This window comes from Periplaneta americana, chromosome 16 (genome assembly GCF_040183065.1).
Source record: "Periplaneta americana isolate PAMFEO1 chromosome 16, P.americana_PAMFEO1_priV1, whole genome shotgun sequence".
Lineage (NCBI taxonomy): Eukaryota > Metazoa > Arthropoda > Insecta > Blattodea > Blattidae > Periplaneta > Periplaneta americana.
This window is the reverse complement of record NC_091132.1, coordinates 111489987-111515076: the sequence shown is the minus strand read 5'-3', so window position 1 is coordinate 111515076 and position 25090 is coordinate 111489987. Positions and strand designations below refer to the sequence as shown.

General features: G+C 36.8%; 1 protein-coding gene across 4 annotated transcripts in view; it reads left to right on the top strand.

Annotated features, from left to right (window-relative positions):
• LOC138691073 (inter alpha-trypsin inhibitor, heavy chain 4-like) overlaps positions 1 to 25090 on the top strand; it is a 196534-nt gene that overhangs the window by 55485 nt on the left and 115959 nt on the right. Inside the window, exon 1 of one of the 4 annotated variants that reach the window (XM_069812762.1) lies at positions 14053 to 14169. The exons of 2 other annotated variants lie outside the window; for them this stretch is intronic. The gene's annotated coding sequence lies outside the window, so the exon portion shown is untranslated. Of the gene's footprint in view, positions 1 to 14052; positions 14170 to 14254; positions 14277 to 25090 lie in introns of those variants that run through there. One more of the 4 variants, XM_069812763.1, reaches the window with a different exon arrangement.

The window sequence follows — 25090 nt, the reverse complement described above, 5'->3', positions numbered from 1 at the left end:
TTTGCCATTCATGATATGATAGAGGATTCTTTGCTATGTTCTGATTAAAATTATGTAAACTGTTAAGACATAGATACTTTATTTCAAATGTTTAATTAATACTATTAAATCTCATCAAAATAAAATATAGCACTATTTATTTTCAGATAATCTGATATTTGTCTCCAGATTTCTTCTTTAAGTTTCGTGTTTTTATAGTTTTCATCCCGTGTATCATATAAATAGGCCTACGGGTGACATCGTACAAGTTTGATAAGTTTCTGATTGCAATTATCAGCCATCTTTCCTCATTTTCAAATAAAAACAATACAATTCATCGCCACCTGTGATATCTTTTTCTACATTCAATCGTCATAAAGAGTATAAATGTCAAACATCTTTGATAAATGTGTCAAGAAAATTCGCTGAGCTACCGATTCCACCGAGAAACTCGCGCGAGGTTTTTGCCTCGAGCGAGAATCTCTTCCAGTGTGTGGACGTCCATTTGAATCCACGTTATCAATTTTTTAATTTTCTCGCAATAAATTTCTCGTTAGCGAAAACTCTTCAAGTGTGTTACGGGCCTTATTTTCGACAAAGCTTCAACCTTGTGATTTCTCACCAAGTACGTTAGCTTACGAGCCATTTTCCAACTAGAAATATATATAAAAACGAACATACACACACATACAACTACATAATAGGCTAATTTGAAAGTCTTTATATGTAAACATAGGGGATCAGTATTATGAATTATAACGAGGCAGACTTCTGTAACTTAAAAAACAATATCTCAACAACTCCGCTTCTGATCATGCGCACTGCCTTCTTTCTGGGACTTGTCTGTGCGACAAAACGTTTTTCCAAGACTGAACATACATTACAGATATTTGTAACATGCGAGGAAATAAATCCTGATTTCGCTGTTTCGATAAGAGGCATATTCTTTGATGCTACAATCATAGTCTAGTATATACAGCTGTATGTCTGATAACCTGAGGCTTTCCTTATATTTTGATTACAAATTAATAGAGCTGGTAACTATTATACTTTGATATCAAATCGATTTCAATCCTTAGACTTGGGACTCATTTTTACAATAATATACGATCATTTTGGTCCCATAAGATTTAATACATTATTCGAATGCGTGAGATTATATTAAGTTTTTGTTAGTCGGAGAACTTAAATATCTATAGCTGTTGAAGTGTTAACGTTTACATTCCATTTGTTCACTGAATCTGGTAATTCATGATGAGCTACAATCAAATCATGTTTATATGTCACAGTAATGAACGATATTAGAATCATTCATTCATAATTTACTGCTCAAGAGCAGAATGTTTTGCCTCCATTTTCTTTATAGTATATTGGGCTTTGTTTACATCGTTCTCTGTTGTATCTGTTATGATAATAATAACCTTCCCAGTTTAAAGAAATTTATAATTATTTTTTTAAATATGGCCTTGCTTGTTATACCAAACAGAAGTTTAATAGCGGGAATTTAATTAAAAATTTATTTTATGTAATATTGCTCTGTCGTTATATTTGTATCTGTTTTTTTAATATCTTGCATCCAGATGTTATGTTTCTTTTAGTATACAGCAGTGGTTCCCATCCTGTGGTCCGCGGACCCCCAGGGAACCTCGAGTAACTCGAAAGGGCTCCCGCAGGAACAAGATATATTTTTGAAGGAATATTTGTTTACTTGTGAGATATAGACTTTACCAGGAATGAGACCACCTGAGAGACTTTACTTAGCTTGCAAGTCTAGCCTACCTGTCTGTTAATTTAGATTTTTAAATTCTTTGAATTCAATTTTCAGGGTCCACTTTAGGTGTTCACTGTTCAGGATAAGATTGGAGTGATGATAAGGAAATTACACTTGTGTCTAGCTGTGTTGTCAATCAAGAATTCGAATAATTTCCCACTCTAAGGAACTTCCTAGCAACAAAGGTGATGAACTCTTGTCCCATATCGTTGAGAGTATGAAGAATATCTTGATTTATTAATATTAAAATTAAGGGAATATTTTCCTTTCTGCAATTGAAAAAAACAATTTGGTAAAAACTCTTCTGTGTGGAAAAAACAGTTCGACCGCCAGAGAGAAAAGAAGCTGTTAGTTATTATCTTCTGACTCGAGCTTAAAAATCGTGTTTCCCAAAACGAACTTGTTGCATTCACCAACGTTTTCCGATCTACAACACAACACCTAAACGTCATTTTCATCAACATATTTGTGTCCAATGTAGGCCTACATTTTCTGTTGGTCTCTATTAAGAATTGATACAGATGTAAATTTAATGTTGAGCTAAACTTGCGATTTAAGAGTATCTACAACTGAGCCAGGCTGCCAACTACAAGGCAGTATCAACCATCCGAATAACAACCTTATGGCAAGTCTAAGAAAGTAATTTAATTTTTCTCAAGAAAACGTGATAATGTGTTTTGAGGTTGAAATTTTATTCAAAAGCTCAAACTGAGATTTGATCTCGCTACCAATTTATTAAGAATGCTTAATTCACGATTATGAAAATATGTAATGAGTAGAACATATTTATGGGCCTAAATTATGCAAAACATTTTTGAGGGCCCGCCAACATGAAGTAGGAGCTTTAAAGGGTCAGTGACATTCAAAAGGTTGGGAACCACTGGTAGGCATTGCCTGATCTTAAACAACAGTTGCTGAAAAAAATATGCTCCAACTTTGAATCACTGTGTCCATAATTTATGCTTTACCATAGTATTCTTGTACTGATCTTTCCGTTAGGAACGCGACTGACTCGATTTACTGGTGAAAATGAACCGCGCTACAACATACAAAAGCTATTCGGAGCTGCGGGGTCCAGTCGCATTCCTAAGGAAGACACTGTAGGCTCGTCATGACATTCTGTTATTGTTTTATTATATTATTTCGCCATCAGTACTATTTTAATTAAACGCTGTAGGTCTATAATTCTTACGCAGCAAGTTTTGTGAATCTGACAATAATTAAATTCTTGGTTGCATAAAGTTTTTAATCTCGATTAGGACTCCAGCTTCTCCTGTACGTCAAAGACAAAAATATGGGCTATAGATGCAATCGAACACTACATTCATTCTATCATTTTCATTCAGATAAACCAAGACATCTAAATTTCGTTGTTTTTGTCACTTGAATATAACAAAGTCGTTGAAAAAATGATAGCAGGGGTGTGGGAGCCAATACTGTGAGCTGGTTACATGGTTAGATTTTTCTGACTTTTTCTCCATCTCGACAGATACCAACTCCCTATCACCAATTATTCAGATGTTACGAAGGTTGGATAAAAAGTAATGGCAACAGTGCTATAATTTTGAAATGGCTTTAATATAAGAGGAGAGACTACTTACATTCCTTCCTGCGAGAGCCCTTTCGAATTACTCGGGGATCCCTGGGGGTTCGTGGACCACAGGTTGGGAACCACTGCTGTATACTAAAGAAATATTACTCATAGGTACATATTGTCTCTGTAATATATAACACAAGTAACACTTCAACGTATAACATCTGGATGCAAGATAATAATACAGATACAAATATAACGACAGAGCAATATTACACAGAATACATTTTTAATGAAATTCCCGCTATTAAACTTCTGTTTGGTATAACAAACAAGGCCATATTTAAAAAAATAATTATAAATTTATTTAAATTACGAAGGCAAACATTGAGATGAGATTATCATAACAGATACAACAGAGAATGATGTAAACAAAAAATAATATACTATGCCTATAAAGAAAAATGGAGGACAAACATTCTGCCACGATTGTCAAGATATATTTCTATTTATATAAATTCCAGATCTCGCATACTTTTTTTCTAAGAACTGTTGATTAAAACTGACAATATGGCAACAATGTAAGTATTCTTTACTGAGGCTGCTTTCAGAAGCGTAATCTAGCAATGCTATTTGGATGAATGGGTAGAGTTTTGGTTCACAAGAACCAAATTTCGTGTTCAGTCCCGGTAACATATATCTTGTCTGCCTGCCTGCCTGTATCTATCTTTATCTATTTGTGTTTGTGTCTATCTCTATCTCTTTCTGTCTATTTGTCTGTCTGTCTCTCTCTGACTGTCTGTCTGTCTCTCTACCTGTCTGGCTCTTATCTATCTCTCTGTTTATCTGACTCTCTGTGTCTCTGTCTATATCTCTGTCTGTCCGTCTGTCTCTGTCTATGTCTCTGTCTCTTTATCTCTCTGTCTGTCTCTCTGACTGTGTCTATCTATCTGGCTCTTTGTCTGTCTCCTCCCCCATTTTTACCACATTCTACCACACTTGCGAAAAGCGTCGTACATCATCAGCGGGTCCATCTCTGCTGTTTCGAAGTGATCGTTCTATGGCATGAGTAATGGCATCTCTTGTGTTGTAATGCTTCCCTCTAAGTGGCTCTTCCATTTTGGGGTAGAGATCATAATCGCACGGACTCATATCAGGGGAGTATGATGGAAGATCCAGCACTTCCCATCGCCAGCAGCGCAGAAGATCCGTCACAGCGTTAGCAGTATAACTCCTCACATTGTCAAGAAGAATCATAGGAGTCGTTTCCACAAGGCGCCGTCGCTTTCTCCTTAAAGCTGGACGAAAGTGTTGTTGCAGGAAATTGTAGCAGTAGGCAGCATCTACCGTCCGCCTTGGTGGTACAGCATGGTGCAGTATTTACCCCACACCACTGTCCTAGGACGAGTAGAGCCGGGATGCTTTCATTCGTTTGATTGCGGCTTCAAGCGTGGTTCGAATGAGCGACCCCATGTTTCGTGCATAGTGAGCATCCGTCCAAGGAAGTCGTCTGGTAACGGTTCAGCAATTCCTGTGCAATTGCATAGCGCTGCCATTGTTGCACCTCAATGATTCCATGGGGTATCCAACGCGCTGCAGTTTTGCATAACCCAAAATGTGGAGCACGGGTTTGTGGCATACGCCTATCTCTGCCGCTGATTCAGGCACAGTCTATCAGCGATCAACATCCAGCAGGAAGCAAGGGGTTGAATAGTGTGATTTGGGGTCGTCCTGAACGGGGCCTGTCCTGAACAGCATCCCTACCTAAACGAAACATTTTCACCCATCGCGCCACTGTACAATTTGAAACTTTATTTAAAAGCTTCTTGTCAATTGAAAATTATATTAAAGTTATTGGTAACATTCAGCAGTCTATTCACATGGTACTTTAAAGACAGGTATGATAGGAGCATATCTTTTAAGCTTTTCATTATACAGAGAGGAATGAGTCTTTATTCAATTATTTACTTAAGGTAAAACGAAAATGTCTTTATCTTTTGTTCCTTTGCAAATTTCGAGAAAGGAAAAGTTTTCTAACCAAGTTTTGTATCCATATCAAGAGCATTACTTACTTTTGTGACGTAGTTTGTAGTGGAACATTCTGATTCCAGTGAAATGTTCCATTGTTTTTCTAAAAAAAAAAAAATGTATAGTTTAAGAGTTATTCGTAATATGCAATTATTGAATCGGATCACACTAAAGGCCCATTCACAATGAAAATTAAACATAACCGTAACATAAATCCAGAAGTTTGCGCCCAGGCTACCAAATGGGATCATTCACAATGATTCACATAAGCATTGACATAAACATTACCGTAAGACGTTAACATGAAAGTTTGCAAACTCCAAACTTTCATGCTTATGCTTACGTGATTTGCAAACAGAACACAATCGTGGAGCGCTGAAGTATACGACAGAATATGAGGAAATGGCGTCGTTGTTATGTTTCCATGGTTACAAAGTATGTTTGCTGTTATGTTTATGTTCCCATCGTGAATGATGGTATGACTTCTTGATTTTAATGTAACGTTTATATTCTTAAGTTAACGCTTACGTTATGTTTAATTTTCATTGCGAATGAGCCTTAACTCTACTGTAATAGCAGTGGATGAACTGGCAAACAAGTTGAAGAGATTTATAGTTACGTAATGTCTACAACGCGCCAGAGGTGTGTTGAGATGTGTGAAGCCCACTCTTTTACCCACTGTAACGTTAATATTATAACTATCAGATTGGTATACCTTCTGTCCGAAACTAATTTTTAACTACATTTTCCACAAACTCACGAGGAATAAAACAATTTCCACATCGATTTAATGAATTTTATACAATTAAAAGTCTTCAATCAGACAGTCGTGAAGTACAGAGTCCAAGCCTCTGGCAGTCAAAGTTACTGGTATTTGTGTAGGATTGCTATTATTATTATTATTATTATTATTATTATTATTATTATTATTATTATTATTATTATTATTATTATTATTATTCAAGGAATGAGTATATTCTTTCATCTATCCACATTCTTATAAAAATTATTCATCTACAAGTCCACAACTGTGGAGTAACGGTTAGCGCGTCTGACCGTGAAACCAGGTGGCCCGGGTTCGATTCCCGGTTTGGGCAAGTTACCTGCTTGAGGTTTTTTCCGGGGTCTTCCCTCAACCCAATACAAGTAAATGCTGGGTAACTTTCGATGCTGGACCCCGGACTCATTTCACCGGCAATTTCACTTTCATGTCATTCAGACGCTAAATAACCTAGATGTTGATAATGCGTCGTAAAATAACCTACTAAAATAAAAAAAATAATAAATTCATCTAGAAACAAATATATTGCTTGAACAACAAGAAGAAAGGACTGCCTAACAATACAGTTAAATATAATAAAGGAGGCATATGCAGTTACTAAAGCAAGGCGAAAAGCCTTCAGTTGCCACACAGATAAATAATCTACTCAAAGTTCATTTTGTTTATAACTATAAAGCAATACCACAACAGTGTCTTGTGATTAGTGAATTTGTTACGAGGTTCCAACATTAGGGTTATAGACCTAAAGATGTTATCCACTTCAAGATAAGTCATTTGTTTGGATTAACATGTCCGGAGAACGTAGGCGACCCTGATGATGGCCATATTAATCAAGACAGGGTTAAAAATCCGAACTGTTTTCCAATAACAATCTCTGTGAAAGTCTAAAATCTCACAAAACTAGAACTTTCAAGACACGATTATATGAACATTTTAATTAAAATTAGCCTATATATTATAAAATTTGCTGAGCTTTCTCTGGGACAATTTAAATTACTGAAGCGAGTTTCTTGAATTTTTACACTAATATATCTAACAGGCAGGGTCTAAAAGAAAATCGATGACAAATTACGAAATATTTTCACTATTTTCTTTGAAAGTTTTATATACATTATAAAATAAAATTTGTTGAGCTTTCTCTGGGACATTTAAATTGCTTAATAGAGTTTGTTGAATTTTTACACTAATATATCTAACAGGCAGCGTCTAAAAGAAAATCGATGATAAATTACGAAATATTTTCGCTGTCTTCTTTGAAAGTTTTATGTACATTATAAAATATATTAGATTTATTGAATAAATGGCTAAATACGTTATGAAATCTTGTTATGAAATTCAAATTTGTTTAATTTTCTGTCATCTTCGAAGAATAGCAAACTGTTGGGTTCATATTCGAAGACAGTCGTGAGAACATAAAATTTCATCATCATAATAATCATCACCATCATCATCAGCACCATGGAGGCATGGACTGGCCCTAAAATTCCGTTCCTGTTTCTGGGAAATTTTGGTCCCATCTTGCGGAAGGTCGCCCAAGATCTCTTCTTACGATTGGTTTGTAAGTTTTAATAAGCTTTGATAGTCTCCTATCGACATGTTTCTTTGAATGTGTCTTTTTTATCCTGTTAGATCACATACGTTTAAAGCCTCATTCACAATGAAAATTAAACATGACGTAAGCGTTAACTTAAGAATGTAAACGTTACGGTAAAATCAAGAAGTCATACCATCATTCACGATGGGAACATAATCATAACAGCAAACATACTTGGTAACCATGGAAACATAACAACGACGCCATTTCCTCATATTCTGTCGTATACTTCAGCGCTCCACGATTGTGTACTGTTTGCAAATCACGTAAGCATAAGCATGAAAGTTTGGAGTTTGCGAACTTTCATGTTAACGTCTTACGGTAATGTTAACGTCAGTGTTTATGTGAATCATTGTGAATGATCCCATTTGGTAGCCTGGGCGCAAACTTCTGTGTTTATGTTACGGTTATGTTTAATTTTCATTGTGAATGGGCCTTAACTCTTCTCTAAGTCCAGTGTTTTTTTCCTTGTCCGTTCTTCTATAACCAGCAACTCAACGTAAGAAGATCTCTACACTTTGTATCATTTGTTGTTATTTTTTAATTATCCAATTCTCAGACCCGTATAGCAGTGTATGTATTGCTATTATTTCGTAGAGCTACTAGTCTTATCTCCCAGAATTCTATTAATTGTGCTACAAATGTATCAAAATTTTAGAAGTCTATTGTCTATGTATTCATAATTTAAAATGCAACATAACAGCCTATAGAATTAAAGATTTTGACTTTCTCTATCATTTTATCATTTACCACTATCTTTTCTCGCATTTTCTGACTTTTGTTTTATTTTCTGATTGCATTTAAATTATATTTTTCCATTGTTTTATGTAACTTGTACAAAGCTCGTTGTACATGGATCATCCTCTGTCTCTACTAGTATGATTAAAATTAACAGAGGCAGAAATAACGAAGAACTATAACATAATCTGCCTACGGCCATTTTACGCCACAAATCTCACAGGAAATTTCGCAAGGCGAAATATTTAGTATTTTGTCCACCTTCAAAACCGCAGATGAAAGCAATGCAATCGCCAGTCATCAGAGCCGGCCATTCTGTTAAGTAGGCCTATGTTACGTATTTCAATATAGTTCAGAGATGGAAATAAGGGTCAGATTCTCAACAAAGCATAATACTAGTAAAAGAAACGTAATCCTTCTAGTCACCAGAAATCTCACAGGATGTATCTCAGATACAATACGAGTCTCAATGATAAGCAGCTGTTAGCCAACTGAGTTATGAACGGGACACTTCGGTTTGGTTATTTTAAGATCATAGCTATTCAGAGACTAGTGAGCTGATTAAGGACAGTAGAACATCGGTTCCCATGACAAGAGTTGATTACATACAATTAGGGAACATACTGCGTGAACATTGAACGCTGTAACCTACGAGTAGCTGCATGATTTATATGCCACTTAAAACTTTCCCGTGGCTATGCCGCAGAGAAGTGTTTCCAAACAATCTACAAGTCATCTTTGATATTACAGTGTTTCATATATATGATTATGAAATTATAATCTTTGAGCGAAAGAAGTTATATGCATGAATGACGTGACAAGTACAAAATATTTCTTACCTATTCAACTAGAAAACTAGCGAATTGATAGTGATTTTAGATGCGTTTTTTAATGATACTGGAATAATGCAAACACAGTATAACTTTCGCGTATAACATGAAAATAATCACTAAGGAAATGACCGTATTGAGAGAAAAATAAATTTCGAATATAAACGATTATAGGTATTAAAGAAGATGACGCACTGTTTATCTTCAACATTTCTTTAAAATTCAACGAAATTAACTTATTGTTAGAGATTTCTTACTGTGCACAAAAAAGTTACATCGTTGAGATATACACAGCACTTACAAGGGAAGAGTTTCGGCTCGAACAGGAATTTCGTACTATCCAAAATTTGTATACAGACCCATCTTTACATCTCTGTAAAAGCTCCCAAAAGCATTCGTTTGTGTAATGTGTGGTTTGTCTGTTAGAGCACTGTACAAGTTGAGGGGTGGGGAGAGCACTGCACAAGTTAAGGGGATGGGACACCTTACCCGCAAGCCTAGCCTAGCCTAGCCTAGAAGCTAGTGCGAGTGGTAAAATGTCTAAAGCCCATTTAAGAACATTTTTCTCCAACGTTCTGTCTGAAAATATTGCAGCTAATCAAAAATGTAGACTGTTGTGTGAGTCATTGAGTGTGCACAAGGACACAACCTTAATAAATGAATCATCCCAAAGCTAAGACATGGAATATATGATCATTGCAACTAAAAAAAACTGAATATTTCCAGCCTCTGGATATCTATGTCCTTAGACAATACAAAATATATGCTCGGAGGATAACAGATTGCATAAGGACTCTTGCTGAGAATCCAGAACTTAACTTGGGAAATCGAGTGTTTATAATGAAAATGCACTCTGTTATTCATAACCAGTTGTTTGCTCCAGTATACCGCCCTATGCTTCAATATTCCTGACAGTCAGCTGGTTAGGTGAATCGTGAACAAGTCTCGGACTTCAAAAATGTAATTCAGGTAGCATTTGATTTTTCAGCACTGGGGTGTGGTTCAGAAGATTGTTCAGGTGTTGCTTCTACGTGTTGTGCTTATTGCTCTGTTCCATGCTGTTTCATGCATTTTCTAGAGAATCCTCATGTACATTTTTAAAGAAGTGTATTGGCCAATACCAACCAAACGGAGAGTTACACAAATGAATGCTTTTACGGACTTCATCACCATTGTGAGATAAGGCTCTGTACAAATGTTTAACCAAAAATTCCTGTTCGAGCCGAAATCCTTCCCTTGTTAGTAGCGTTCGGGGCCATGAGAGCAAGGTTTCTTAGAGTTCGGTCGTAATTGCGAATGAACCAGACATCGACGGAGACTCACGCCAATCAATTTAGTTTATGGTTTGTTAGGGAGTCGCGCGGTACTGAGTTCTCTGTTAAAATATTAACTTCCTATTTTAAGTTATACTGTTCATTGTTAGTCATCAAACGACATAAATATAGTCTAGAACATGGCGTTTTATGTAAGATAAGTGGCAATAGTAATAGGAGTGGTAGTAGTAGCGTTGTGGGATGGAGTAATAGTGGTGCTGGTGGGAATAGTAGAAGTAGAGGTGCTGGTAGGAACGGGAGTAACAGTGGTCTGGTGCAAATGGGGAAATAATGGTGCTGGTTGTGGGAATGGGAGAAGTAGTAGTGGTAATGGAATTAGTAGTGGTGGAAGTAGTCGTATTACAAAAAACACGAGAGTATAATATTATACACATCACTTATTTGTTGATTTTAAATCTGCATATGATATAGTTAATAGGCAACACTTATACAAGGCAATGTCAGAACTGAGTATACCTATAAAGTTAATAAAACTAACACGGATGACCATGTTTCATGAGAATCCAATTGAATCTCTCAGAAAAATTTGAAACTACGATCGGGTTAAGACATGGGGATGCACTGGCTTGTTTATTGTTTAATATCGCACTTGAGAAAGCAATAAGGGACTCAGGACTGCAGAGAACTAACACAATTTGTTATAAATCCGTACAACTATTAGCATATGCGGATGACATAGGTATCATTGCCAGATCTACAAAGATGCTGAGTGAAGCCTTCATCTCTCTGGAGAAATCGGCAAAGAAAATAGGACTACAAATTAATGAGGGGTAAACTAAATACATGGTAGCTAATCCAAAAAGAATAAACAATCCTCCTGATCATATTCAGTTTGGACAGTATGTCTTCGAGCGTGTGAACTGTTTTACATACCTGAGTTCCTTGATTGATCAAGGAAATAACATAAGTCTTGAAATTAAGAAAAGAATACTCTGTGCAAATAGATGTTATCATGGCCTTATAAGACATATTAAATCTAAAGTACTAACTATTAAAAGTAAAATCATAATACAGTATACTAAACTTTGATTAGACCAGTGCTTACCTATGCCTCAGAAACTTGGACCCTTAATAAACAAGATATAGACAGATTAAATACCTTTGAGAGAAAAATACTAAGAGCAATTTTTGGATCAGTCCAAGTAAACGATTAATGGAGAATACGATACAATGCTGAACTGTATGAACTATATAAAGAGCCATACATCATTACAATAATAAAAATTGATCGTGTGAGATGGGCTGGACATTTGGAAAGAATGGAAGACTCACGACCAGCTAAAAGAGTCTTTTTATATAATCCAGGAGGACGAGGACTAGAGGAAGACCGAGAGCTAGATGGGAGGATGACATAGAAAAGGATGCTGAAAGTATTGGAGTCCGTAACTGGACTGGTAGAGCAAAAAGCAGAGAGGAGTGGCGAAGACTTCTTGGGACAGCCAGGACTCTTGATGGGTTGTAGCGATGATGATGATGATGACGATGATGACGATGATGGTGAAAGTAGTCGTAGTAGGAATTGGAGTATGGATGTTATTAGTTGTGGAAGATGTGATGATAGTGATGATAGTAGTAGTAGCTTCACACTCCGATAAAATATGGTGTGATGTCTCGCCTCTACCGCAAAGAGGACATATTCTCGCCCCCTCTTCGTTGACGATTTTAAGTGCCCTCCAGGCTCCTAGACGAAACCAGATTAACCCAGTCTACCTTCTCTGCTTCCTCCATAGATATATAATTCGGTCCCCCAATTTGTTTTGATCATCGATTGTATCTCCAGAGCAACCTTATCCCTACATTCCCCTTCTGTTATTTGCCTGTCTATATCCTTCAGACATTTTTTGACTTTCCGCCAGACATTTCGCTTGTTCCTGCAATCTTCCCCGATTATAAATCCCATGCCTATTTCCTCCAAGCCTCTGCGTAATCTACCTGCCCAGGTTACTTGGTCTTTCCTCTCGAGTTGCTTTTTTTTTCTTGCGTGTGTACTCGCATGTTTTTTTTTCTTTCTACGTATTACCTTTATATTTATTAGTTGGATTATTTTGTGCAGTTTCAATAATGAATTGAATTGTATATATATATATATATATATGTTGTTTTTTTCTCTCTTTTCATATCTTACATTTATTTTATTTTTATTATTTTTGTAAAATTTGGTATGAAGTTAGATTAGTTGTAATGGTGATAATTAATGATAACGGTAGTATTAATAACTGTTGTTTTACTATTTTATTATTAGTAGTATTATTTTCGCTTTCTTTGAAGTTTCAAATTGTGCATAGTTATAGCATGAATCCGTACGGGCTCGTGCGAAGGATCTTGTGTACATGAGTTTGTATAATTTATTATGCATCAATAAATGCACTTATCTACCTACCCATCTATCTATCTATCTATCCATCCATCCATCCATCCATCCACCTACTTTCTATCTATCTATCTATCTATCTATCTATCTATCTATCTATCTATCTATCTATCTATCTATCTATCTATCTATCTATCTATCTATCTATCTATCTATCTATCTATCTATCTGTCTGTCTGTCTGTCTGTCTGTCTGTCTGTCTGTCTGTCTGTCTGTCTGTCTGTCTGTCTGTCTGTCTGCCTTGGCTGCCTGCCTGCCTGCCTGCCTGCCTGCCTGCCTGCCTGCCTGCCTGCCTGCCTGCCTGCCTGCCTACCTACCTACCTACCTACCTACCTACCTATCTATCTATCTATCTATCTATCTATCTATCTATCTATCTATCTATCTATCTATCTATCTATCTATCTATCTATCTATCTATCTATCTATCTATCTATCTATCTATCTATCTATCTACCCACCTACCTATCTATCTAATTAGCAGTAGTAGTAGTAGTAGTAGTAGTAGTAGTAGTAGTAGTAGTAGTAGTAGAGTAGAAGTGGTGGTGTTGGTAATTGGAGAAGTAATGGTGTTGGTAATGGAAAACGTGGTGATGGTGGTGGTGGTGATGGTGATGGTGATGGTGGTGGTAGTGGTGCTGGAAATTGGAGTTGTAGTGGAATAGTAGTGATGGTAATGGTATTGGGAGTATTTGTACTATTAGTAGCGATGTAAATGTTAATATTAATGGTTAGTTATGTGTACGAAGTTGGCAGTGATATTGATGATTATATTGGCAAAAGTATGAGTGGACGATAATGAACATCAGTGGAATGAGAAATGCAAGGCAAATCAAACTAGTCCACTTTGAGAATACTTACCGCATAGTATTTGGATAAAATCGAAAGCTCGGCCTTTCTGAGAAGCCATGTACTGTACTGCAAATATGCCAAACGTAGTATGAATATATTTGACAATTCAACAAATATTTTATTATGTGATAGCATACCGGCAATTTTGTCAGTACGGACCTGTCAATTGAAGCAAATTTGTGAAGCGAAGTGGCGAGGTAGCCGGTGTCCATCACCGTGTCCGCCGGCCGGTTGGTCGACGGGAGGGGAACTGCAGTCGTATATAAAAGACTGAAATTCGCCCCGTCGCTACCATTGGGAAGACGAGGCCAGCGCACGAGGTGCGAGTGTAGTGTAGTGCACGGAACACGCTCACAGGTAAGTTGACCGTGTGAACACCAGAAGCAAGTCTGCTAAGGAAGTGGGAGTGGTCGAGATCAGGACATAGGAATGGAAGTCTGGGAAAACCACGAAATCTGATTGAGGCAAGTAAGCTGATAGTCCAATACAGCAAACATTTTTCCGACTAATAAATTTCGTCTCGCAATATTTGCCGCGATAATGTTCTAAATGTTCTCTTATTAAATTTGCTTTTTTGGACAATTCTTTTCAGAGCGAGACATCTAGAACTCCAACATAAAACACATAATTCCCTAAGATTATTATTATTATTAGTAGTAGTAGTAGTAGTAGTAGTAGTAGTAGCAGCAGCAGTAATAATAATAATAATAATAATAATAATAATAATAATACCGTTTGTAGATGAAATTATTGGGGATCATCAGTGTGGTTTTAGGCGTAATAGATCAACTATTGACCAGATATTTTGTATTCGACAGATAATGGAGAAAAATGGGAGTATAAGAGTACAGTGCATCAGTTATTCATAGATTTCAAAAGGCATATGACTCGGTTAAGAGAGAAGACTTATAAGATATTCTTATTGAATTTGGTATTCCCAAGAAACTAGTTCGATTAATTAAAATGTGTCTAAGTGAAACGTACAGCAGAGTTCGTATAGATAAGTTTCTGTCAGATGCATTTCCAATTCACTGTGGGCTAAAGCAAGGAGATGTACTATCACCTTTACTTTTTAACTTTGCTTTAGAGTATGCCATTAGGAAAGTCCAGTATAACAGAGAGGGTTTGGAATTGAACGGGTTACATCAGCTGCTTGTCTATGCGGATGACGTGAATATGTTAGGAGAAAATCCACAAACGATTAGGGAAAACACGGGAATTTTACTGGAAGGAAGTAAAGAGATAGGTTTGGAAGTAAATTCCGAAAATACTAAGTATATGATTATGTCTCGTGACGAGAATATTGTACGAAATGGAAATATAAAAATTGGAAATTTTTCTCTTGAAGAGGTAGAGAAGTTCAAATATCTGGGAGCAACAGTAACAAATATAATGATACTCGGGAGGAAATTAAACACAGAATAAATATAGGAAATGCCTATTATTATTTGCTTGAGAAACTTTTATCATCCAGTCTGCTGTCGAAAAATCTGAAAGTTAGAATTTATAGAACAGTTATAATACCGGTTGTTCTGTATGGTTGTGAAACTTGGACTCTCATTTTGAGAGAGGAACAGAGATTAAGGGTGTTTGAGAATAAGATGCTTAGGAAAATATTTGGGGCTAAGATGGATGAAGTTATAGGAGAATGGAGAAAGTTACACAACACAGAACTGCACGCATTGTATTCTTCACCTGACATAATTAGGAACATTAAATCCAGACGTTTGAGATGGGCAGGGCATGCTATCCATTTCAAATGCCATTAACTTAGAGCTTATTTTTTTTATAGAATTCCCAATAAACTTATCGTATAAAATATAATTTAAACTTTATGTTGCATGTCTTTCTATTCCGTTTCTGTTTGTAATTTCAGTTTCACAATTTTAATTTTTTTAAAATAATAACACCAAAAAATCGTAAATTCATTAGAGCTTTTATAGCTGCCATTTCAACCAAAGCAGGTACATGAAGAGAAACGCGCTATTTACCTTCCATGCTGTGATGATCTCAGTCATAAATATAATATTCAAGATTGGAATGTCATTGGACTTATGTTTGGTGCGCGAGGAACAATTCCCAAATTTACATTGGAGATCCTCAGAAAATTAAAGGTTCTGAAAAGCCTCTTCAGACAATCGCATCAACCATTTTAAAATCTTCACTGAACATCATCAATCACCATCTCTATTCATCTTTATAATATTCAATGTATATTATTTATTTTCAATAAATTTTTATCGTTTTGATAGCTACCACATGTTTTCGCACAATATTCCTTTTTTTAAATTTCATTATGTATTTTTTAACATTAATTTACATTTTCTTTTTTGTTCATTTGAATTGATTAGGATGCCGATATTTTAAATCCAAGATTTGGACGGCTATCATTTCGATTGTCTCTCTTATCAATTATTCTTCCAGATTACTAATTGTTAAATATTTTGCTTTCTGTGAATATAATATTAAATCATATTTGTTACACTATTCACTAATTTTCTTGTCATGTACTTAAATCCCATTTGTTACACTCTTACATTAAATTTCTTGTCATGCACTGCACATCCTGGCAGGCCAGGACTAATCTGATCATCTGCAAAACGAAAACTGTAAATAATTATATCATTAATTTGGGTCAAGTTTTAGTACCCTACCGCCACTTCCAACGGACTCCTAACGAATATTCACACGTTTATCACTGGGATTGTGGCGCTGGAAATCAATTTAGAACACTTTTATCTCAGCCACGACACATTTCAATTTCTATTGTACAATATAAATGCAATTATCACTACAATGACACATTAATTCTTTCAGATAACACAGAAACAACTTCGGAAACGTAATTAACAGAGTCGCAGTTTCATTTCACTTCCACTAGATGGACTCAGAATTCCAGCAGACGATATGATACAGGTGTAGCAGGGATGGCAATATCGGCAAACGAAATGAAACTGTGAGGAATGTTACAACAGGTGTGCTAAACGTTAGGAATGTTACAATAGGTGTGTAGCACATTAGGTTAGGTTAGGTTAGATTAGGTTAGGTTTTGTTAAGTGTGTAAGATAATATGAATGGTTACCACAGTAGGCGACACTGCAATCATTCTCCCACACCACCTCAAATAATGTTACAACGAAGAAATATGGCCGCCTTCTTCCTTCAAGTACGACGATTTTCCTATATAAGTAAGGAACCTATTTAGGGGCGGTTGGATGGGACCACAGTTCTCCCAGTGATCACATTGAGTTTCTACTACTCCACACTACAAAACTAAGGTATTTTCAGTGTTTGTTTTTAATTTCCTATACTGGTAGTACAGTAATAAAACTTCACCTTAATTTGTTAAAGGCAATCCCATTCCAGAACTTCTTCTCCAGTTGTTGAAAGCTATTTTATTTCATTTATAAATTGCCCCCTTACAGACTCAGTATAGCTACTCTCAACAAAATATAGATTTACATGTGCAAATGTAAGTAATGAATAAAGAAAAAACAAAGAAAAGGACATGAAAAATTACTTGCAACATTATTATTATTATTATTATTATTATTATTATTATTATTATTATTATTATTATTATTATTATTCCCTGCAGCTCAGACGACGCGTTTTGATTCCCGGCAAAGACATGAGATCTAGGCCATCTCCCTCGCGAAGGTTATATTTGTCATTTCCCTTGTGTTTGTCCTATATTGTCTCAAGCAGAACTCTTGCGTCACGTTAACCATACAAGTAAGGGGACCCATAACATTTGACCGTTTACTGTTGATTCTAAATCCTTACAAGAATGGAGAGTGGACGGATGATAAGGGTCCAGTTCTTGGAAGTTAAATAACAGCAGTAATAATACATTACAAAGGCCAGTGAACAAAATTTGAAAGCTGGTACATTTCAAATAATAACACACATACCAAGAATAATATTAACAATAAATAATCTGCATTGAAATTCGCAGTTACGTCTAAATACAACAAAAGAACAATATTGTTAATCGGTGATTTAACGATGCTCTACCAACTACGAAATTAACTTACGTCGGTATAACTGATGATACCGAGATGGTATTTTGGCAAGATGGATCCGAAGAGATTGCCCTTACAGAAATCTTCAGAAAAAAAAAACAACGCAGGTGATCAGCTGAAGCGGGATTTGAACCCACTTGGGAGCATAACCTCAGTTCACGAGCCCCACTCGTACCCACCGGCAGAGGCGTATACTGGTTAAAGGGTTTGGGCTACCGCTGACCCTATTATTACACAAAATATATCTAACAATTACTTTAATTTTAATTACTATGGTAAAACTAATAATACAAAATTATTACATTATGTTATATTATAAACTTTTTCTTTTGTAATTTCCTTGGGCTACCACCGGTAGCCCGCAAAATACGCCCCTGGTACCCAGAGACTACTAGGCTGCTAAGTATTAACCTTCATATAAATTCATTTCACTTCCTTTACCCTTCAGTATCGTTTATTAGATTGCATGAAATACAGTAATGATGAAAATTGTCGATTTGCAGATAGCGATATACGTTTCAAAGAAGTACTCTGAACACGTTTTGACTGTTTCCTCAATGACGTTTGTGTAATTAGTAACGAAACTCAAATATAATTTGAGTCCCATGTCTAATGTCGAAGGAATTTCTCCCTCTCTTTAAAGTACAAGTGTTCACCAGTCCCGTGTGAAAAAGATTTCTCGACTACAGGCTTCTTGGAAACTAGTTTGCCACATCATTTCCATATGCTAATATATTCAACTTGGGTTGAAGCAGGAAAAGTCGAGATTAACAGGCGGCACATGCATCTACAAAGCGATTGTTATAGCCGGTCCTTCGTCTGAGTTAACTGCTAATACAATGGTTCTGGATTATAACAACTGTTAAATTATAAGGTGCGGTTATTCTCTCTCTAAAAAGTCAAATCTATATATATATATATATATATATAATTTGAACTGGTAATGGAAATTACGGGAAAACGGCTGAACGTATTTTAATGAATGACCACTCATTTTGAAGCTTGGAACTCAAAGTTTTTCAGAAAAATAGTAGTTTTCAGTGAAATGTCAATTTTCCTACATCATTTTCCTATTTTCCAAAATCCATCTTTCGTCAGTTTTTGAGAACTAATTAATTGCATTTCAGAATAAAACAAAACACACACTACAATAAACAATAGACTATTACACGAAGGCCATGACCTACAGGATTGCTGACAGAGTTCAGATGGCTCAGATTCTTTCATATCATAATGCCAATATGTCGATCTTCATTTGTGTAATTTTTTGATAACGCATAGAAAATAATTTACAGGTCTGATTCTCTGGTATGTAGTTTTCCGAGTACAGCTGTGTATTGGATATTAAGAACTACAAAACTTAAGAATGTTTGATGACATTATTACCATTAAAAACGAAATATTATTATAGTTAGTGCAAGACATATACTGATGATATGAAAGTGAAACCTTTTGGGGCTTTAAGTAAGTAGACGCAGAGAAAGAATATTTTATATTAGATCTTCATTTCTATAATTTACTGAGTAACGGCTATATATATATATATATATATATATATATATATATATATATGTGTGTGTGTGTGTGTGTGTGTGTGTGTGTGTGTGTTACTGAAAACTATAAAACTTACGTAAGGTAACAATATTGTTATTAAAAATGAAATACTTTTATAGTTATTAATCAATTAATGTGGGTCTTTTTCATATATTTAATGGCAGTGTGATATAGATATTTATATGTCTGATTCTCTAATTTTCCTTGGTAGTAATTGAGTCATGCTTCCTATTTTAGCTGCGTCTTTAAAATACATCAAAATTAATTTCATATTTATTTCGTTTAATCGATTAGATATTTGTGATCACTGCCAAGCATATTTTGTTGTAGGGAAAATAGCATGTCATTTCACTTCTTGCTACCGTGATGAGTATGTTTATTTACCTCAATCAGCAACGAATGAATCACTGAAACTGCTAACGATTTACGATGGACAATTTTACTTAGGGCGCATATAAGATTCTACAACTCTGACATATCATTCGCCTCATTTTCCACATCTCAGCAATAGATTCCTCACAACAGTCTATATTACAGAAAATATACGGGATAACATTTATTGTTACACAAATTAATCCAGCAGTATTTGGTAGATTAGTATTGTCTGGAGGAAGCGCAAAAATTACAATTCCTAAGAAAAGACCAAAAGGTATTACTTACTGATAAAATAAGTGGCCTACAAGATTTTGTAGTCTCTTGATCACCTCAGCAAGATCTCTTAGTGGGAAAAAGTGATTCTCCCCTCTACATTTCAGGGTAGTTCACGAAACATGCAGCGGCTATACCAAGATGCAAAGTCTTTTGTTCAAAGCATGGAAAACCTTGCATTTTCTTAAATTTCACCTACAATCCGCAATTACCTGAAATAACTTCTGCATTACTACCACATGAAAAACTCGCCGTTCGTCTTGACATTGTTAACTGCGATTTCGTATTGAAACTCAAGAACTGAAGACGGATAGGTTCAAGGAAAAGTATCTGGCATAAAAAAAAAACATTCAGAGGGAGTATGTTTCACTATTATGGAAATCTGGTATTCTTCAGTGAAAATAAATCTGAACAATTTTTATTTGAACTTCTTATGAACTTAGTTTGCAGCGTTTGCTGCACAAGCCACTAGTATCATTATATTGCTAAATAACATAAGATGCTATCTCAAACACACCAACATATCACAGTTCATCTCATCTGTTGGTCAAGTGATAGCTTTCAAGCTACAAGTCCAGTGGACGAAGGTATGATTTCCGGAAGAAAAGTAGAGATTTCTTTCTCTCTAATAGTAATTGCCTTGTGTTCCTCTTGTATTGTCTCAGGTGGTGCCCCTGCTCCATGCTGACCACACGGTTAGAAAGTCCGGACACTTTGTTCAGAAAAATAGAAATTATGCTTCATTTAACGACGCTAGAAACTGCAGAGGTTAGATCAGCGTGTCCACACACCTGAGGAGTAACGGTTAGCGCGTCTGGCCACGAAACCAGGTGGCCTGGATTCGATTCCCGGTCGGGGCAAGTTAACTGGTTGAGGTTTTTCGGGGTTTTCCCTCAACCCAATATGAGCAAATGCTGGGTAACTTTCGGTGTTGGACCCCGGACTCATTTCACCAGAATTCTCACTTTCATTTCATTCAGACGCTAAATAACCTAAGATGTTGATAAAGCATCGTAAAATAACCTACTAAAATAAAAAATATATATATGAGCGTCGCCCGGTGTGTCGGAATTTTTGTCCCGCAGGAGTTATTTTACATGCCAGTAAATCTACTGACATGAGCCTGTCGCATTTAAACACACTTAAATGCCATCGACCTGGGTCGGGATCGAACCCGCAACCTCGAACATAGAAGTCCAGCGCTATACCAAATACGTTACGGAGGCCGACCTTCGTTCAGAATCTTCACAAGAGTGAATGAGATAATCGCCTCAGTATCTTAATTGTAGTGCAGTAGTTATGCGGTACAGTCTTAAGTCAACTCACCGCTTCTCATTTAAGTGGACTGGAGTTCATTCCCAGACAGATCCTATGAGACTAACAGGATAGTCCATTTAACATTACTTCGTTTTTCTCTGAATTTATATTTCGATCAAATTTCCATTATCGCCATATTATTAAATTATTGTTTCTGAATGGTTTCCCTGGCTAAATAAAAAATAATAAATTATGAACAAGTCTACCAGTTTTCCTCTTCTGAACTTTACCACTTCATTACTTCCTTCCACTGTCTTCATTTTTTTTTCTGAAGTTATGCGTCTTCATACAGACTTCCTTCATAGAACTGATTTTTGTATATTCATTTTTATTTCCTTTCTGATTCCATCCCATGTACAGATTGCACTCAGTTTATAATGTCCATTTTAACTAACACAGATTCATTTTATTACTTTCTTTTTGTCATTGTCCGTGTTTGTAGTCCATGAATACATCTGCTCTTATTGATTCTCATTATCGTACTAGTTCTGAGCTTTAAAAAATTTCAATAAAATAATTAAATTCAAGTAAATAATGGTTTCTTCATGAAAGACGAATATTGTTACACTTTTTTAGTATTTCAATAGAATGTCATCTTCCATTGCGGTTATTTGCCTGGATGGATCGAGGAGAAAGTTAGCTGGATGGAGGGGAAAGTTACTTTGATGGGTGAAGGAGAAAGTTATTTGATAGATAAAGTGAAAAGTTAGTTGGATGGATGAAGGGAAAAGTTAATTGAATGGATGAAAGGGAAAGTCAGTTGGATTGATGAAGGGAAAAGTTAGTTGAATGAATGGAGGGTAAAGTTAATTGGAGGAATGAAAGGGAAAGTTAATTGGATGGATAGAGGGAAAAGTTTGATGAATGGATGAATGGATGGATTGATGGATGCAGGAGAAAGTTAGTTGGATGGATGGAGAGGAAAGTTAGTTGCATGGATGGATGGATGGATGGAGAGGAAAGTTAGTTGAATGAATGGATAGAGGGAAAAGTAGTTTAATAGAGGGAAAGTTAGTTGGGTAGAAGGATGGAACGTTAGTTGGGTAGATGGATGGAACGTTAGTTGGGTAGATGGATGGAATGTTAGTTGGGTAGATGGATGGAATGTTAGTTGGGTAGATGGATGGAACGTTAGTTGGGAAGGTGGATGGAACGTTAGTTGGGTAGATGGATGGAACGTTAGTTGGGTAGATGGATGGAACGTTAGTTGGGTAGATGGATGGAACGTTAGTTGGGCAGATGGATGGAACGTTAGTTGGTAGATGGATGGAACGTTAGTTGGGCAGATGAATGGAACGTTAGTTGGGCAGATGGATGGAACGTTAGTTGGGTAGATGGATGGAACGTTAGTTGGGCAGATGGATGGAACGTTAGTTGAGTAGATGGATGGAACGTTAGTTGGGTAGATGGATGGAATGTTAGTTGGGTAGACGGGTGGAACGTTAGTTGGGTAGATGGGTGGAACGTTAGTCGGGTAGATGGATGGAATGTTAGTTGAGCAGATGGATGGAACGTTAGTTGGGTAGATGGATGGAACGTTAGTTGGGTAGATGGATGGAACGTTAGTTGGGTAGATGGATGGAACGTTAGTTGGGTAGATGGATGGAATGTTAGTTGGGTAGATGGATGGAACGTTAGTTGGGCAGATGGATGGAACGTTAGTTGGGTAGATGGATGGAACGTTAGATGGGTAGATGGATGGAACATTAGTTGGGCAGATGGATGGAACGTTAGTTGGGTAGATGGATGGAACGTTAGTTGGGTGGATGGATGGAACGTCAGTTGGGTAGATGGATGGAACGTTAGTTGGGTAGATGGATGCAACGTTAGTTGGGTAGATGAATGGAATGTTAGTTGGGTAGATGGATGGAATGTTAGTTGGGTAGATGGATGGAACGTTAGTTGGGAAGATGGATGGAACGTTAGTTGGGTAGATGGATGAAACGTTAGTTGGGTAGATGGATGGAACGTTAGTTGGGTAGATGGATGGAACGTTAGTTGGGCAGATGGATGGAACGTTAGTTGGTAGATGGATGGAACGTTAGTTGGGCAGATGAATGGAACGTTAGTTGGGTAGATGGATGGAACGTTAGTTGGGTAGATGGATGGAACGTTAGTTGGGCAGATGGATGGAACGTTAGTTGAGTAGATGGATGGAACGTTAGTTGGGTAGATGGATGGAATGTTAGTTGGGTAGATGGGTGGAACGTTAGTTGGGTAGATGGGTGGAACGTTAGTCGGGTAGATGGATGGAATGTTAGTTGAGCAGATGGATGGAACGTTAGTTGGGTAGATGGGTGGAACGTTAGTTGGGTAGATGGATGGAACGTTAGTTGGGTAGATGGATGGAACGTTAGTTGGGTAGATGGATGGAATGTTAGTTGGGTAGATGGATGGAACGTTAGTTGGGCAGATGGATGGAACGTTAGTTGGGTAGATGGATGGAACGTTAGATGGGTAGATGGAACATTAGTTGGGCAGATGGATGGAACGTTAGTTGGGTAGATGGATGGAACGTTAGTTGGGTGGATGGATGGAACGTCAGTTGGGTAGATGGATGGAACGTTAGTTGGGTAGATGGATGGAACGTTAGTTGGGTAGGTGGATGGAATGTTAGTTGGGTAGATGGATGGAACGTTAGTTGGGTAGATGGATGGAATGTTAGTTGGGTAGATGGATGGAATGTTAGTTGGGTAGATGGATGGAACGTTAGTTGGGTAGATGGATGGAGCGTTAGTTGGGTAGATGGATGGAATGTTAGTTGGGTAGATGGATGGAATGTTAGTTGGGTAGATGGATGGAATGTTAGTTGGATAGATGGATTTAATGTTAGTTGAGTAGATGGACGGAATATTAGTTGGGTAGATGGATGGAATGTTAGTTGGGTTGATGGATGGAACGTTAGTTGGGTAGATGGATGGAACGTTAGTTGGGTAGATGGATGGAATGTTAGTTGGGTAGATGGATGGAATGTTAGTTGGGTAGATGGATGGAACGTTAGTTGGGTAGATGGATGGAATGTTAGTTGGGTAGTTGGATGGAATGTTAGTTGGGTAGATGGATGGAATGTTAGTCGGGCAGATGGATGGAATGTTAGTCGGGCAGATGGATGGAATGTTAGTTGGGTAGATGGATGGAACGTTAGTTGGGTAGATGGATGGAATGTTAGTTGGGTAGATGGATGGAACGTTAGTTTGGTAGATGGATGGAACGTTAGTTGGGTAGATGGATGGAACGTTAGTTGGGTAGATGGATGGAACGTTAGTTGGATAGATGGGTGGAACGTTAGTTGGGTAGATGGATGGAACGTTAGTTGGGTCGATGGATGGAACGTTAGTAGGGTAGATGAATGGAACGTTAGTTGGTAGGATGGAAAGTTAGTTGGGCAGATGGTTGGAACGTTAGTCGGGTAGATGAAGAATGGAACGTTAGTTGGTAGGATGGAAAGTTAGTGGGTGGATGGAAAGTTAGTTGTGTGGATGGAAAGTTAGTTGGGTGGATAGAAAGTTAGTTGGACGGATGGAAAGTTAGTTGGACGGATGGAAATTTAGTTAGACGGATGAAAAGCTAGTTCATTGGATAAATGAAGATAAAGTTGATTACTTCGTTGGACGAATGAATGGATGTATGGAAGAAATTAGTGAACGGGATGGTAGAATGACACAGAAATTTGTCAACTCAATAACGTTCGGATCTACTATTATAAGTTAACGTTAATGGCAAGTGAGAGTTTT